The sequence below is a fragment of the Myotis brandtii genome, unplaced genomic scaffold, assembly GCF_000412655.1.
Source record: "Myotis brandtii unplaced genomic scaffold, ASM41265v1 scaffold154, whole genome shotgun sequence".
NCBI lineage: Eukaryota > Metazoa > Chordata > Mammalia > Chiroptera > Vespertilionidae > Myotis > Myotis brandtii.
In genome coordinates, this window is record NW_005355584.1 from 2,656,555 (window position 1) to 2,671,554 (window position 15,000).

The following is a 15,000-nucleotide window of genomic DNA, read 5'->3' on the forward strand; positions in this document are numbered from 1 at the left end:
CCCCCCCCAGTGCACAAATTTTTGTGCACCGGGCCTCTAGTATTATATATCATTATAAAATCAGAGGCATATAATATACATTATATTTAATATATACTTATACATCAGCAACCTCCCCTGCTTACAACATATTTTTAAATATTCATATTAGGTATTTATAATGCATCTTGAAAATCCAAAATTCTATTTCCCATGAAATTAACTCTTTATTTTCTCCAAATACGAATATAAATTAAGAAATTATTCTGTAATGTGTAAGCAACTATTGAGAAACCAGTCTCTTTAGCATGAACAGTTTCTCAGAATGCCCTCTACTTTCTTGCTGCACCTGAAATTTAAATCTCTCCGAGGATGCTGCTTTTCCAGCAGGCTTTACAGTTTTTCTATGTTTTCCTCATACTCCTCATACACTTTTACTTGATAGTGAATGTGTGACTCCCTTGATCTCTATTGCTTCTTCTAGAACTCCCCCCCCCCTCCTTGAAACCCATCAGCTTTGGCTCCCATATCAGGAGCCAAAATGTTACAGTGATCACCGAGCCAGGGTCACCCTCCCTTTGTCTTTGATCATTATGTCCTCGCACACTGGGTATCACTGTAATACAACATTTTTTATTAAATGATGATCTCAGTATACATTTTTGTGTGATCTTCCCAAATCCTGGCATGTAGTTATTCAGCCTCAGTCATCCTTCACGAGTCATGTCCATACCTTATTTCTCGTTATTACCTTCAACTTCGAAACAACTGTAACCCAACTACTGAAATCTTCCTCAAAGTGCCTTTCCATGGAGAAATAGAGGATTAAAGAATATTTCACAAGCTCTCGATGTCAATAATTAACCCAAATCCACGATTTTCTTTTCTTCTGTTACTGTTAATAATTTGTGAGCACCCCAATAAAAACAAACCACTTATGTATCTTGACTTTTCCTCACATTGTCAAGCATCCTTCTTGGCAATTATCGTCACGATCTCCATCTTTAAGCTATCTTTCCTTTAAGCCAACACACATAATGTGTCCCTAAAGAGTAAAACAATAACCTTAATCTCCTCTTCCCTTTAAGATACCACCATATTTTTCTGTTCCCCCTTCCAGAAAAACTTCTCAGAAATTATTTTTGTCCACTGTTTACAATTTATCTCCATTACCTCCTAATCTCCATATCTTGAAATCCAGTGGTCAACCCTCAATTCTCACTTAAGTGACTGTTCAGCAACTTAAGGTATAGTTGATACACTTTTTTCTTTGAATATTATTTATCTTGGTATTCAACAAACCACATTTTCTGGTATGTTTTTAGTATTATAAATTATTACTAGAAAAAGTTATTTAGATTACAAGGAGTTCAATTAAAAATAAGCTTATTGTGAAGTAGAGTTCGTGATCCATCAAAGATTTTACTGGTTGGTGACACTAGTTCTTTATTAAATTTAATTTCACTTCAAAATATATTCTATTTTTTTCAAATCTTTAACACACTTCTTATACATAGTCATAATTTGGTAAATTTTGGCCCACATGTAGAATGAAGGTTAAGTTTGTAAAGAAGTATGGACATTGAACATAGTTTTTATGAGTAAAAGTTTGAAAAAATTTGGTGAAAAAATAAAGTGAGGGATGATAGATTATCTTAAAAGGAAGGAAACAGGTGGTTAAGTAAATCATTAGTCAAACAATTGTACTGCCCAGTAGGAACTGTTAAACTCCTGATTCACTTGCAGAGTAGAAGGTGAGAGGAAAGAATTGGACTGAGGAAGAGAGGAGAGTCCAGCAGGCCAATCTGAATGCATGGATACTTTAATCAGGGTGTTCCAAACTGCCTCCGGCTGAACCTGTATTTAGTAGATATGTCTGAGGATAAGGGTCTTTTTATACCAAGAAGTTATTTCCATTTGTTCAGGATGATTTTCTTCAGTTCAGCTCTAGACAAACCACATTATGCCTGCTGTTGACAGTTGATAACCTGGAGAATGGGAAGACTTCTAGGAATAAGAAAACATTGTCTAAGTATAAATTATACATGGAATATCATCATGAATTGCTTACTCTGCTTATAGGGATAAAAATATACTCTCTAGCCTGACCTGTGTGTCTGTGATTGAGCGTAGACCTATGAACTAGGAGGTCAAGGTTTGATTCCTGGTCAGGGCACAAGCCCAGGCTATGGGCTTGGTCCCCAGTAGAGGTTGTACAGGAGTCAGATGATAGATGATTCTCTCTCATCATTGATGTTTCTATCTCTTTCTCCCTCTCTTCCTCTCTGAAATCAATAAAAATATGTATTTTTAAAAATTACTCTTTAGAAATCCAGTAGCATTTTTTCTTTTATCATATACTGACATTGCCTTTTATTGTTTGTAATGACTTTTTTAAATTTCATAATACTATATGACAATTCTCAAATTATCAATCCAAAAGTGACTACATTTATAATAAATTATGGATATGACACCAAGCACATGCACCTTTTTAGTGACACTGTACATGCCTGGGTTGCTTTCTCTCCACACAGCTAGTCTTTGATAGACTTGGTCAGGTTCTGAGACTTGATCATGCTCATCCCCACTGCACATTTTCAGGCTACATTATTCCCTGGATGAATTGTTTCAAATGGAAACTCACCTCCATAGTAAAATTAATTCATTCAAATTTATTAAGTGCCTCTGTTCTAGTCTGGTAACCAATGATAAATGAAACAAAATTCTAAGTTCTAGCTTCTTGGATATTATATTTTAAACAAGAGGCCCAATGCACGAAAATTCGTGCACTCGGGTGAGGGGGTCCCTCAGCCTGACCTGCGCCCTCTGGCAGCCTGGGACCCCTCGGGGGATGTCCACAGGGAGCAGGCCTAAGCCACAGTTGGTCACCCTTAGCACTGCCGAGAAGGCAGGAGAGGCTCCCGCCACCACCGCTGTGCTCACAGCCGTCAGCCTGGCTTGTGGCTGAGTGGAGCTCCCCCAGTGGGAGTGCACTGACCACCAGGGGACAGCTTCTTCCCCCTAGTGGTCAGTGTGCATCATAGCGACCAGTCGCTCTGGCTCATTCTGCCGTTAGGGTCAATTTGCATATTACCCTTTTATTATATAGGATAACTTCCAAAATATGGTAATATTTAACCAAAGGTAATATCTAGCTTTTAAAAGAATTACTATTTTTAAAGGATGAATTGAGATAAACAAAAATATAGTGTAATTAGAAATATATATACAGAATATATATATAAATAAATGAAGAATCACTTTAAGTTACATGATGGGGCAATAATGCACTATCTTTTCATGAGAGTTAGAGGAGGAATATCTTATTCTGCAGAAATGAATTAGCAGTAGAAACTCCTAAAAAAGAAGCAGACTCATTGGACAATTCCAACATTAAAAAAAATCTGCAGTCAGCTGACCAGCCAGGCAAGGACTGCTTCAGTTTGGTTCCTTTCCTGGTATGAATTCACATGTATTTACATCAAAAGAGCCTCATGAGTTCTCTCTCAGTCTACTGTCCCAAATTTAGTTAAAAATCTTACACACATGGCTTACACCCCACTCATATAGTGTTAAAGGTAACAACAAAGTAAAGAAAAACTTGAAACTTTAACAAACTCACAGTTCAAGAGCCCAAGAGGAGATGAGAGCTACAAACATGTGAACCTCACGTCTACCCTACATGGTCCCCAAGATCCCTGGATTAGGCAAACTGTAACATAGGTAACACTATGACTGTGACATATCAGGAAGAGGCTAAATTACATTCTCAAAACTGTTTCAAAGGAATTCAGAAATATTATATACAAAAGTATGAGAAAGTATTAAATGAAGTTAGAAAAAATGTTTAAACAACATGAATTAGATGGTGGGGACTTGATTAAGTGAGAAATTTGTGTTAATGGAAGCTTATTTTTTAAAGACTGTATCTAAAGTGGAGTTAAGCAAAGGATCAAGGAGTCCAGCTCTTTTTATTCATAGCAGGAAACAGCTCCTCTGTGCTTAATAAGTAAGTGTATGACAGCTGTGGCAGGAGCTCATTACGGCTGTATCACCGCTAGGAACTTCAATTATTACTGTCACTGTACTTTAAATTCAAAAGGACATTTTGATTCATGTTGCTCTAAACTTTTTTTTCCACTATAAAAATGGATTTAGTGGATAATTCTATTCTGTTTCCAATGAAAGGAATTTGCTTTGAAATGTACAGATAAATACAATGAAATGTCAACATGATTAACTGTCTGGGGCATAAAAATTGCTTCTGTGAAATTATTTTTTCTAAGATTATATGTTTTATGTAATCCCCTCCCCAAGAATGTATTGAGGGGAACCATATACAAGGCAAGTTTTTTATTTTTGGCACCGTGGAAGGATGGGTGCATAACAATATCTTATTCCAGTCCTAAAAGAGTTTTTATCCCTAAAAGAGAGATAAAACATGGAACCAAGTAGCTATAATATGAGGTAGGAACTGAAATTAAGATGTGTGTTGGAAATCTATATATATAAAAGGCTAATATGCAAAGTGTCCTCATGGGAGTTCGACCAGGAGACTGGGAGTTCTATTGCTCTCTATGATGTGCGCTGACCACCAGGGGGCAGCATGGAATGAAGGAAGGCCCCGGCAGGACCTACGGACCCTACCCATGCACAAATTTTGTGCACCAGGTCTCTAGTAATATATAACATTCTTTGTGATCTCACAACCCCACTACTTCCTGAAGTGACACTGCAACCTAACCAGAGTGTTACAGAATGGAATGGAGGAGACCAAGCAAGAACATGAACTTTAGTATTACTGTCTAAGCCTTAAAGACAAACACATTTCTAATTTCTGACCCTGGTGAATACAACTGGACCAATGAGACACCAAGGACTTCTCTTGCTCTTTCAGTAAGTGCCTAACAGTCATGGAAAAGCTAACTCTTTCTAGAGCAGTAGTTCTTTTTTATTGAATTGACTGGGGTGACATTAATTTAAAAAAAAACATAAAGGTTTCAAGTTTACAACTCAACAAAATATCATCTGCACACTACATCATATGCCCATCACACAAAGCAAAGTCTCTTTCCATCCCCATTTACCCCCCTTTGCCAACTTCTGCCTACTCCCACCATTCCCTTTCCCCCTGGCTATCACCACACTGTTGTCTGTGACAATGTGTTACATATATTTTTTTTGCTGACAACTGTCAGTCTGTTCCATGTATCCATCCATGCCTGTTTCTATTTTGTCCAACAGTTTATTTTGTTCATTAGATTCCACATATAAGTGAGATTACATGTTATTTTTCTTCATCTAACTAGCTTATTTCAGTAGTTCTTAAACTTTAGTATCCTTCACAATCATCCTGAGAGCTTATTAAAATACAGATTGATGGGCATGAAAATTTGCATTTCTTAGTCCAGGGACCAGACATAGAGAACTAACTTTCAAAAGACTCACTGTGGAACTGGCCCGAATTTTGCCATAGCCAATTCAATTGAAAGCAGAGAGAAAAGAATATGCCCTTGTAAACTTCAGACCCAGGTAAAGTCAGCCCAATTATGTACTTTATGCTTCAAAAATGTCAAACATCCTATTTTTATGTGCAATGCCTATATCAAAATATTTTACCTTGAAAGTGTGTGTGTCTTGGTTAGGAATTTGGTGTTGGGAGTAGCTTTTAGTAAACTTGAAATCTTCATAAAGTGTAAAATATATATCCACTATCAAGGTGAAAGAAGCCTGATAGCTATGTGTGGAATCAAACAGATCAAAAACTAAACTTGATCTATTCTACATACTAATTGGGTCACTAGGGCACATGAGGGATTTCAATAGTTATAATTTTTATTTATAGTGTACTGGATGGAATGGTGTACCCAAAAATCATGTCCACTTGGAGCTTGTGAATTTAACATTTAGAAATAGGGTCTTTGCAGATGCAATTAAGTTAAAATGAGATCATACTTACAATATTGTGATTCATAAGAAATATAAGTATAGTTGGTCCTATATATGTGGCCTTTCTTCACAGTTTCTGGCTCATAGCTCCCAAAACGCTTGGAATTTTCTAAGTGTTCAGAGTGATAAAGGCATCTTTTGTTATGTTAAGAAGGGGAATGTTAACATCTGGAAACACCTAGGGTAGGGGCTGGTTTCCAATGGAGCCAACTATGTAAATCCAATGTTGGAATGTTCAGTCCCACTTCCTGACCTACAGGATTAGCATGGGGCCTAAATCCAATAAAACTGATATGCTCATAAGAAGAGGAGAAGAGACACAGAGAGACAAGTACACAGTGAAAATGAGGGAGTAAGAGATTGGAGTGCTACAGCTGCAAGTCAAGACCACCCAGGATTGCAGGCAATCACCAGGAACTGGAAGACACAAGGAACGGATTCTCACTCACAGCCAACAGAAGCAGCCAATCCTGTAGACACCTTGATTTTTCTGGTAGGTAACTTTTTTCCTGGATCCATCTGAAATTATACGGGATGAATTCACAATTCTAGCAAAATTAATTTTTTCCCCTACATAAAATGTTGCTCTCTAGCAACTTATACTTTGTTTTTCAAAGCCCAAGGGAGATTGAGTTTTGAAAAGAAAATGTCAGCAGGGTGAACACAGTAAGTTGTTTTGTCAAATCTTAAATAAATGTTTTCTTATTCCACACCTTCATAGTCTATATATTCTTACTCTATAGCTTAAACACTTCTTTTACTCCACATAATTCTGTGCTTAATCATTTCCAACAACAGTGTTTGGATGAGTAAAAGGGAGATCTCCAGAAGCACATCTTGTGCCTTAAGCACCCAACAAAGAGCCATCAGCTAATACTTGCTGATTTATGTATATTATGTGTTTCTTTTTAAAAATATGTTTTTATTGATTTCAGAGAAAGGAAGGGAGAGAGAAATAAAGACATTGATGAGAGAGAATCATAGATCATCTGCCTCCTGCACGACCCCTCTTGGAGATAGAGCATGTGCCCTGATCAGGAATCAAACCAGTGACCTCCTGGTGCATGGGATGATGCTCAACCACTGAAACACACCAGCCGGGTGACATTATATGTTCCTTTAAAGTTCTCATCCTTCGCCTAAAATTTTACCCCTTAAATAATTTCTTTCTAACTTAGCTTAATGGTAGTTGGCTCTACAAGAAAAAAATAATATTTTACTGAAAAAAAATAACTGCTTATTTTACAGACTCAAGAGCTGTTTTAATGTGAATGATGTTTTCTATATGCTGAATGTGAAAGTACCCTCCAGTTTGCAGTATTACATCTCACTAAAATGTTTTGGGTTTCATTGTGAAAGCCTAGAAAATCTAAGTAGAAAAGAGATTCTGCCCTGGACAATTTGACTCAGTGGTTAAAGCATTGACCTGTGGACCGAAGGGTCGCAAGTTTGATTCCAGGTCAAGAGCACATACCTCAGTTGCAGGTTCGCTTCCATCCCTGGTTGGGGCATGTGCAGGAGGCAATCAATCGATGTGTCTCATGTTGATGTTTCTCTCTCTCCCCCTCTCCTCTCTCTCTTCCACTCTGTATGAAAATCAATGGAAAAAATATCCTCAAGTGAGGATTAAAAAAAAAAAAAGATATCATTGTTACCAAGAGTCATGTGCATTTCAGGAAGGAGTCAGTTGGGAGAATGCAAACATTCACAAAAGTAACTGAACACCGGAAACATACAAAACACAGTGTCAGAGGAAACATGAAGATTATGGGCAACCAGAATCCATCTATTCAAGTGGGAAAAAAGTTCTTCTAAAAGGACTTATATTCTGTATGACCATAATTGTAGGCTTGAATAGAATGTTCCTCCAACTTGGGGGCTGCAATCACTCACTAAAGCGTGTATTGATTGAAAAAGCCTCCTGAGAATTCTGATTATCTTAACATTTTTTACTTGGAGTGAAAAGGGCAGCTTTTTTATTTCATTTTATGCAAAATTGTAGTAATTGGTGCCTGACCTTTTTGATATGGACTGTTAAATCCACTGCTGATTTTAAATAAAATGGAAAACATATTTTTTGGTACATAACATAAAAGTGCCATTAATTATAAACTTCAACATTGTGAGCTTCTAGCACTTACAATTTAAATCCAATTTTCATTTCCAAATAATTACACTTTTATAGACAAAGGCAATCTATATAATGAATACATTGAATAAAAACATGTATTGTCTCAAAAGAGGCAAGAAATAGGGAAAAATAAACAATAATGGAATTTTCAATATGACTTGAAAACACCATAGAAATATGGATGTGCTTTAGAGTGGCATTTTATTGGAAGACTCAGACAAAGATAAGGAAACATTTTAAAGGCTATGTCCTTTATACCAATGTAAAACCATGTCAAGATTAAAATCTATCTAATTTTTTAAAAAAAGAAATGGCAATAAAAGCTCGAAACTATTATATTAGACCAGTTTTCATTTTCAACTGATAGGAAGGATTGTAAATTATTTCTGTCATATGAATAAACCTTCAGTCCCCCCTTCCCTGCCCCACAATGAGAGTCATCCTATATAATAAAAGGCTAACATGCAAATCAACTGAACGACGGAATGACCGGTCACTATGACGTGCACTGACCACCAGGGGGAAGACGCTCAATGCAGGAGCTGCCCCCTGGTGGTCAGTGTGCTCCCAACAGGGGGAGCGCCGCTCAGCTAGAAGCCGGGCTCACACAGCAGTGGTGGTGGAAGCTTCTCCCGCCTCCACGGCAGCGTTATAGATGTCCAACTGCCATCAGTTGGACATTCCCTGAGGGCTCCCAGACTATGAGAGGGCGCAGGCTGGGCTGAGGGACACTCCCCGCCCCTCAATGCACGAATTTCATGCACTGGGCCTCTAGTCAATTATAAAAGGTGGTATGAATTATGTCCCTGAGTTTATATGCATTTATCAATGACATCATTTCTGAAAGGGAAATAGGCCAATCTCAACTCACTGATAGTGTCATTATAGATGACAGAATGAATGGTCCTAGACTTCCCCCTTATGGACCAAAAAGGAGGTCTGTAATCACTGATACTTCCTGATGCACCTGGTTAATTCCTCAGGTTAAGTGGAAACTTTAATTCAGGAAGCTGAGAATGCTATCTGAGTTTCTAAGATAGACTTTAGTGGTGAATGGATCTGTTCAGCTGGCTGGGTCAAGAACCTGGGGGTCATGGTTGAAATCCATACCATAGGTTAGTCTCATCCTACAGCTTGGCAGTAGGATGAGATAGTAGCCTTAAGTTTTGTAGGAGACACAATGAACAGAGCTGGTTCTGGCCTCTTTCAGATTAACCAGAATGGCTGACAAGAATGTTGTTCTTGTAGAAAATTTTACCAGAATCCAAAACAATGTACAAACGAGGGGTAGGTATTTGGGGGCATGATTGTCTATGGCTCTCTCACATTGTTGCACATCTTGTAAGCAAAGGCTCTGACAGCCTTTGCTCTAGACCCTTTTCTAGGATGTTGTTATAGCAAAATACTTTAAAGACAGAGAATGGATCCCTCTCACACAAAGTTACAGGTTTGCAGAAGTCAAGGCAGATAGGGACAGTGTGTTTCTCTGGAGCAAAGAACATGCCAAATGTCCATCATAAAATATTTGGGAATCTTAAGTTCCACAGTCATCTGCAACTCACCCTCTTCTTGCCACACTGTGGCAACTGGAGCCCAGGGAGCCAGCCCAAGAAAATGTAGAGACTCTGGCTATTTATTATTCTTCTGAGTAATGAAGTCCTTTGTCTCCGATCAAGATTCTCAGGTCTTCTATCAGCATCCATGAAACTGGCAGACTAAGCTTACAGTTTGCAATTGAGGTTAAATTTCATACTCACCATAGTTCTTGACAAGTACACTTCCTGTAACCTAATCCACACAGAACTCATGTCTCCTACTTAAATTTCTTCCGTGTTTATACGGAAAATGACATCCATCCTGTCCCTTTATGCACTTTCACATACCATCTAAATCAATATATTTAGAGTTATGCAATACTTGTTTGACTTTATTATTTATTTTTCCAACAAATAAAAGTATATTTCATGGGAATGTGCAGGTAAGTAAACTGAAATTGGAGGCTCTACTATACAAAATACTTTTTAGAAACAAAGAATGTGGCATAAATAACAAAAAAAACACCATTACCAGAAACTGTACACATTGTGAGTCTTTCTACTGCTACATATTAAAATATATTGTCATATGCTAAAGTACCTCAATGTATTTACACAGAGAACATCTGTCTTTGGGAAGAATGAGATATGTTCATCTGTCGCATTTTTACCACTTAATGTACAAAGACAAGATCCTTATTTACAGGTAAGTTTTGCTCAATACACAAAAGTATACACATTATTCAAAACCAAGTGGAGTGAACCTATGGTGCCAGAAGTGGGGACAGTGATTGTGTTTAGGTGAACTTGTGACTGGAGGTGGCATGAAGTGGGCTTCTAGGGTATAGATATTATCTTGTTTCTCATCCTGGGTGTTGGTAACTTTATCAAGCCATGCACTTAGTAGTGCTTGCCTTTATGCTTTGATTAAAAAAAAAAAAAAAAGCTACTTTAAATTCTGGTATTATAAGGGCACAGGAAAAGGACACCTGGCCAAGCCTTGGTGGCCAGGAAAGCTGCCTGGAAAAAGTAATGCCTGGTTTACTGGGTAGAGATTGAATCTAAGGATGTGCATTTAGATAGAGAAGACTGCATTTAGGCAGGGATGGAACTACAAGCAGCTGCTTCTAAGAAGGTGCTGGGAAAAGTGTGCATGAAACAGCTTAAAGAGATGACAATGGAGAGGGTACAGGGGCAAGTTACAGAGGACCTTATATCATGTCAAGGAATTTAGGTTTTATAAGCCTAAATGAAGAGTTGAGAAAAGTCACAATGTCTTGAATTTCAGATATAATCCCATGGAAACCTGTTGAGGACTGATTTGAAGGGGGAAGGCGGGAAGAGAGACCAGAAGACTCAGGGCATGTCCAGACTCAATGGCTCTGTTGTAGGACACAATCTCACCTGTCTTTCTGTTTTCTCATGAGGACCAGATAGAGAGGCTCTCTATTTCTATTTCAAATCACTCTTAAGGGTTCTGTCATTTTCTTTTTACAATTGGTATCCAAGGTTTCCATTAATTATACAAGTACAAATCCTTTTTTATATTGCACATTTTCATTTTGCTTGGGTTATGATAACAAAACAATACTCCTGAAGGTTAAAAACATATTTCACTCAGCCCAGTTGATTTTTGCATACTGATTACTTTATATCCCGGCAGTTAATCATCAAGCTTAGTGTCAATTCGGATCTCTTAATTTATACTTATCTCAGACCCCAGACACAGAAAAAAATGTAAATGGAAAAAAATTGTGAAAGCTGACAATGCTTTTCATTTCCAAGGCCCTCTTTCCATCCATTACAATCATTACAATTGTGGCTGTTCCTTGTGGCACTGCGCTCTTCCACTCACAGTTTTCTAATGACTATGCTAAAATGAAAAGGCAAGGCTTTTTTACAAAAGAGTGCGCAACATGTATCACATGAAGTATTATGTTACACAATGCCACACAACTAAGCATTATAATATTGTGCATATGTATATATCTATCTAGCTATCTCACCATTTGTACACACACACCCTCACGCACACACTGACTGAGATATGAGGGAGGAGGAAGAGGAAGACAGATCCTGCCTTGAAGGTCAAATAAGCTTTTCATACATATATAAGTCCATTAAAAATCATACTAGTATTTGGTCTTTAATAATACACTGTTTTTCATTAAAAAGCATAAACATACTTTGCTATAAATTATATACCATACATTCATCTCAATGGGACGTGTCTTATAACAAGTAAATAATAGGCATAGCCTAATACTAACTTATAGTTAATTATAACTTATTAGAAATGGTATTTAAATTTCAAATATCCTTGTATTTCTCTGATTATCTTTCAGGTTCTTTTTCTTTAGAAAAAATTAGCAAGCATTTATTGAATTTATAATATGCTCAGTATGAGAGTCATTTTTCCAAACTATTCAGAAAGGCAAACAAATGATAAAATTCTAATGTCAAAAATTTTCCCAAACACACAGTGTTATGAGACACAAAATATACACACACAATAGTCTTTGCATCCAAAGCAGAAAATATTACTATTTATAAGAAATAGGAAAGATTCTTGGATGTGGTGACTACTAAGGCAACTTTGAAATAAAAAATGCAATTAAAGTGGTTGGTGGATTACTAGGGATCCATCATACTGAAAAACAAGAAAAAAACACACAAAATGAAGCAGGAATATAAGAGGTAGATTAAAGAACACTGAGAAACCTAATAGGATAGAGTTGAGGAAAAGAGAGGAGAGACAAAATTGGAATGGTCTTTTAGAACATGAGATCAAACGGTATTTCCAGTCCTAGATGTCTATTCTAATCAAAGATAACTTCCACAACCTTCAGATTTATACACTTCATAAATTCTGATTCACTATATCTGTGGTAGCCAATTAGATGTCATAGAAGGTATTTGAATATTAAAATTAACTTGTGATGTGTCTAAAAAGAAATTTGATTTCACTTGGGATTGGAGTGAAACAATATTGATATAGAAATTCACAAAAGGCAAATAATAGACTCATCCAATCTCACATCTGCAAGATACATTGGTGATCATTTGATGCCACCCCTTAGATCCAAAACCCTTCTGAGACCCCACAACCATTCAGTCTGCCATCTATATTTAACTACTTTCAAAAACTACTTGTGATAACAATTCAATGTTATCTACTGTGACTCCATGGTCTCTTCTATAATTTTGTGTGTGTGTGTGTGTGTGTGTGTGTGTGTGTGTGTTTTGACAGTGTAGACACTGATCATTGCTTTTCCAAATGCAACCTTTTCTATCTTTGTTACAAAGTGGTCCATAATTTTATTTGATATGGCAACGTGCATACCTTAAACTAATTAACTTCACCTATACTATTTCACCAAGAGTAGTCACGTGGCAAAGTTCTAGTCATTGAGATATAGTGAACATCTACTAGCAATATCTGTGTATATTTTGCTCACTACATCTTCCTCTCTCCCTCTTCATCCTCCTCCAAAAGCCAGTCAAGGTTCGATGCCTGAGATAGAGAGCCATCTTGTGGCCATGAGAGTGAAGCCGCCTGCTAAGAGTTACTTAGATATGAAAGATTTGGGAAGCTGGACCTTTAGTGGCATCCTAGAACTCTGAAGCAGATCTGAAATGTCTGCTTTCTGATTTCTTCTCAAGTGTGGTTATTAAAACACTTTATCTAGTTAAACCATGTTACTTGCAGCCAACTGCAACCCTATCTGATACACTTACCAGACCAGACCAAAAAAAAAAAAGTGGATTCATGTAGAAAATCTATAAACTTACTTGCAATTTTCTGGGTAAACTTAGATATTATAATCTCAACTTTTGAACCACTTTTAAGTATGTCTCTTTGTCCCACAAAGAAGAGGAAAATAATTTAGAAATTTATTAGCTCTACATTTTCTCTTCTATATATTCATGTTATACCACTGTGATTACACAAAGTATTGGATGATCAGATTTGGCTCCCAGGAATCATAGACTTTGCTCAGTAACAAAGCTTTCATTAATTTTCCTAGTGAGTCCAAGGATTCAAGCAGTCATAAGACAGAGCATTGGAGACACTCAGACTGAAACAGCTGTCCTGTATGGTCATTTATCTCTGGCTTTAGCATGCATTCTGGTTGAGCCTATCTGTGAGGATTGTTCTGAGCAATGAATGCTCAATGATTGCTGAGGTATTAAGGAACATCCTCATCTTTTATCACATTAATTACAGGGCTTATGTGACTGAACCCTATTTCCCAGCCAGCCATAACCATAAATCCATAAACCCCAGATTTCTCACAGTAAATAGCCTAAACAAACCTGATATATTATGATAAAGATACTTTATGTATAACTCTGTTATCTTTATACTAGTAAAAGCCATTTATGAGTTTATTAGAAGGTCTGCTTACTAGAACCTTACTAGGTTTCTCAGGAAGAGAGAAAGAATAGGTTATACTCTTCTGACCTTTCCTTGCCCAACACTCACCCCCACACAGAACTTGGCTGTGACTTCACTCTTCTTCCTGACCCAGGAAGTTAAAGTAAGACTTTGTTTCACAACTCATTTTCAGTGTAAGGGCCATCAAATCTGGATTGACACTCCTGTGAGTGAGATATAAGCTTTTATTATGCTAAGTAATGAGCTATGTGAACTTTTTAATTCAGCAGTTAGGTATCCTTACTAAAACAGTGCCTCTATTCATAAATGTGCATTATTGATTCCTTTTCCAAACCTAGATCTACCAGGCAAAATCTTAACACTAGATAATGTATTTTTCAAACAAGCCCAATTCTCAATCCATTTCTGCCAAATCCCATCATCTTAGAATACAACAATAGCAACCATATTCAACCATAACAAACCCATGAGATCTTATTTATCACTGTGAAGCATCCATCTTATATAAAAACCGCTGTTTGAAATATTAGCCGTGCTATTTTGGCTTCTGTAAATGCTTGCTTGCTAAAATAATTAAGAAAATACGATTACTCCCATTTCAGAGAGGCCATTAAAACTTCACCAGACAAAGTTATTAGTGCTGTCACCAGGCCAAGCCTTTGGTTGAAGTCTCAAAGCCGCGGCACATAGGTGCTCCTTAAGAACGTCCAAAAGGGACCAGAACAAAACCCCATATTTAGAAGACAAAGAGGATAAAATGGTACAAATACAGGAAACTTCATGTGTGATTGGGCCCAGAATTCGAGAGACAATTTCCTCTGGGTCCGAGCGTAATAATAATGATAAATGTAACTCCATCTCTCTAAACATTGCTTGGTTGTTCTCCGTTCATCTGTAACAAACGTATATAAAGACCAACCCTAACCCTAACCCTAACCCTAACCGTAACCCTATACTTAACCCTAACCCTAAGCCTAACTCTAACCCTAACCTCTAACCCTAAC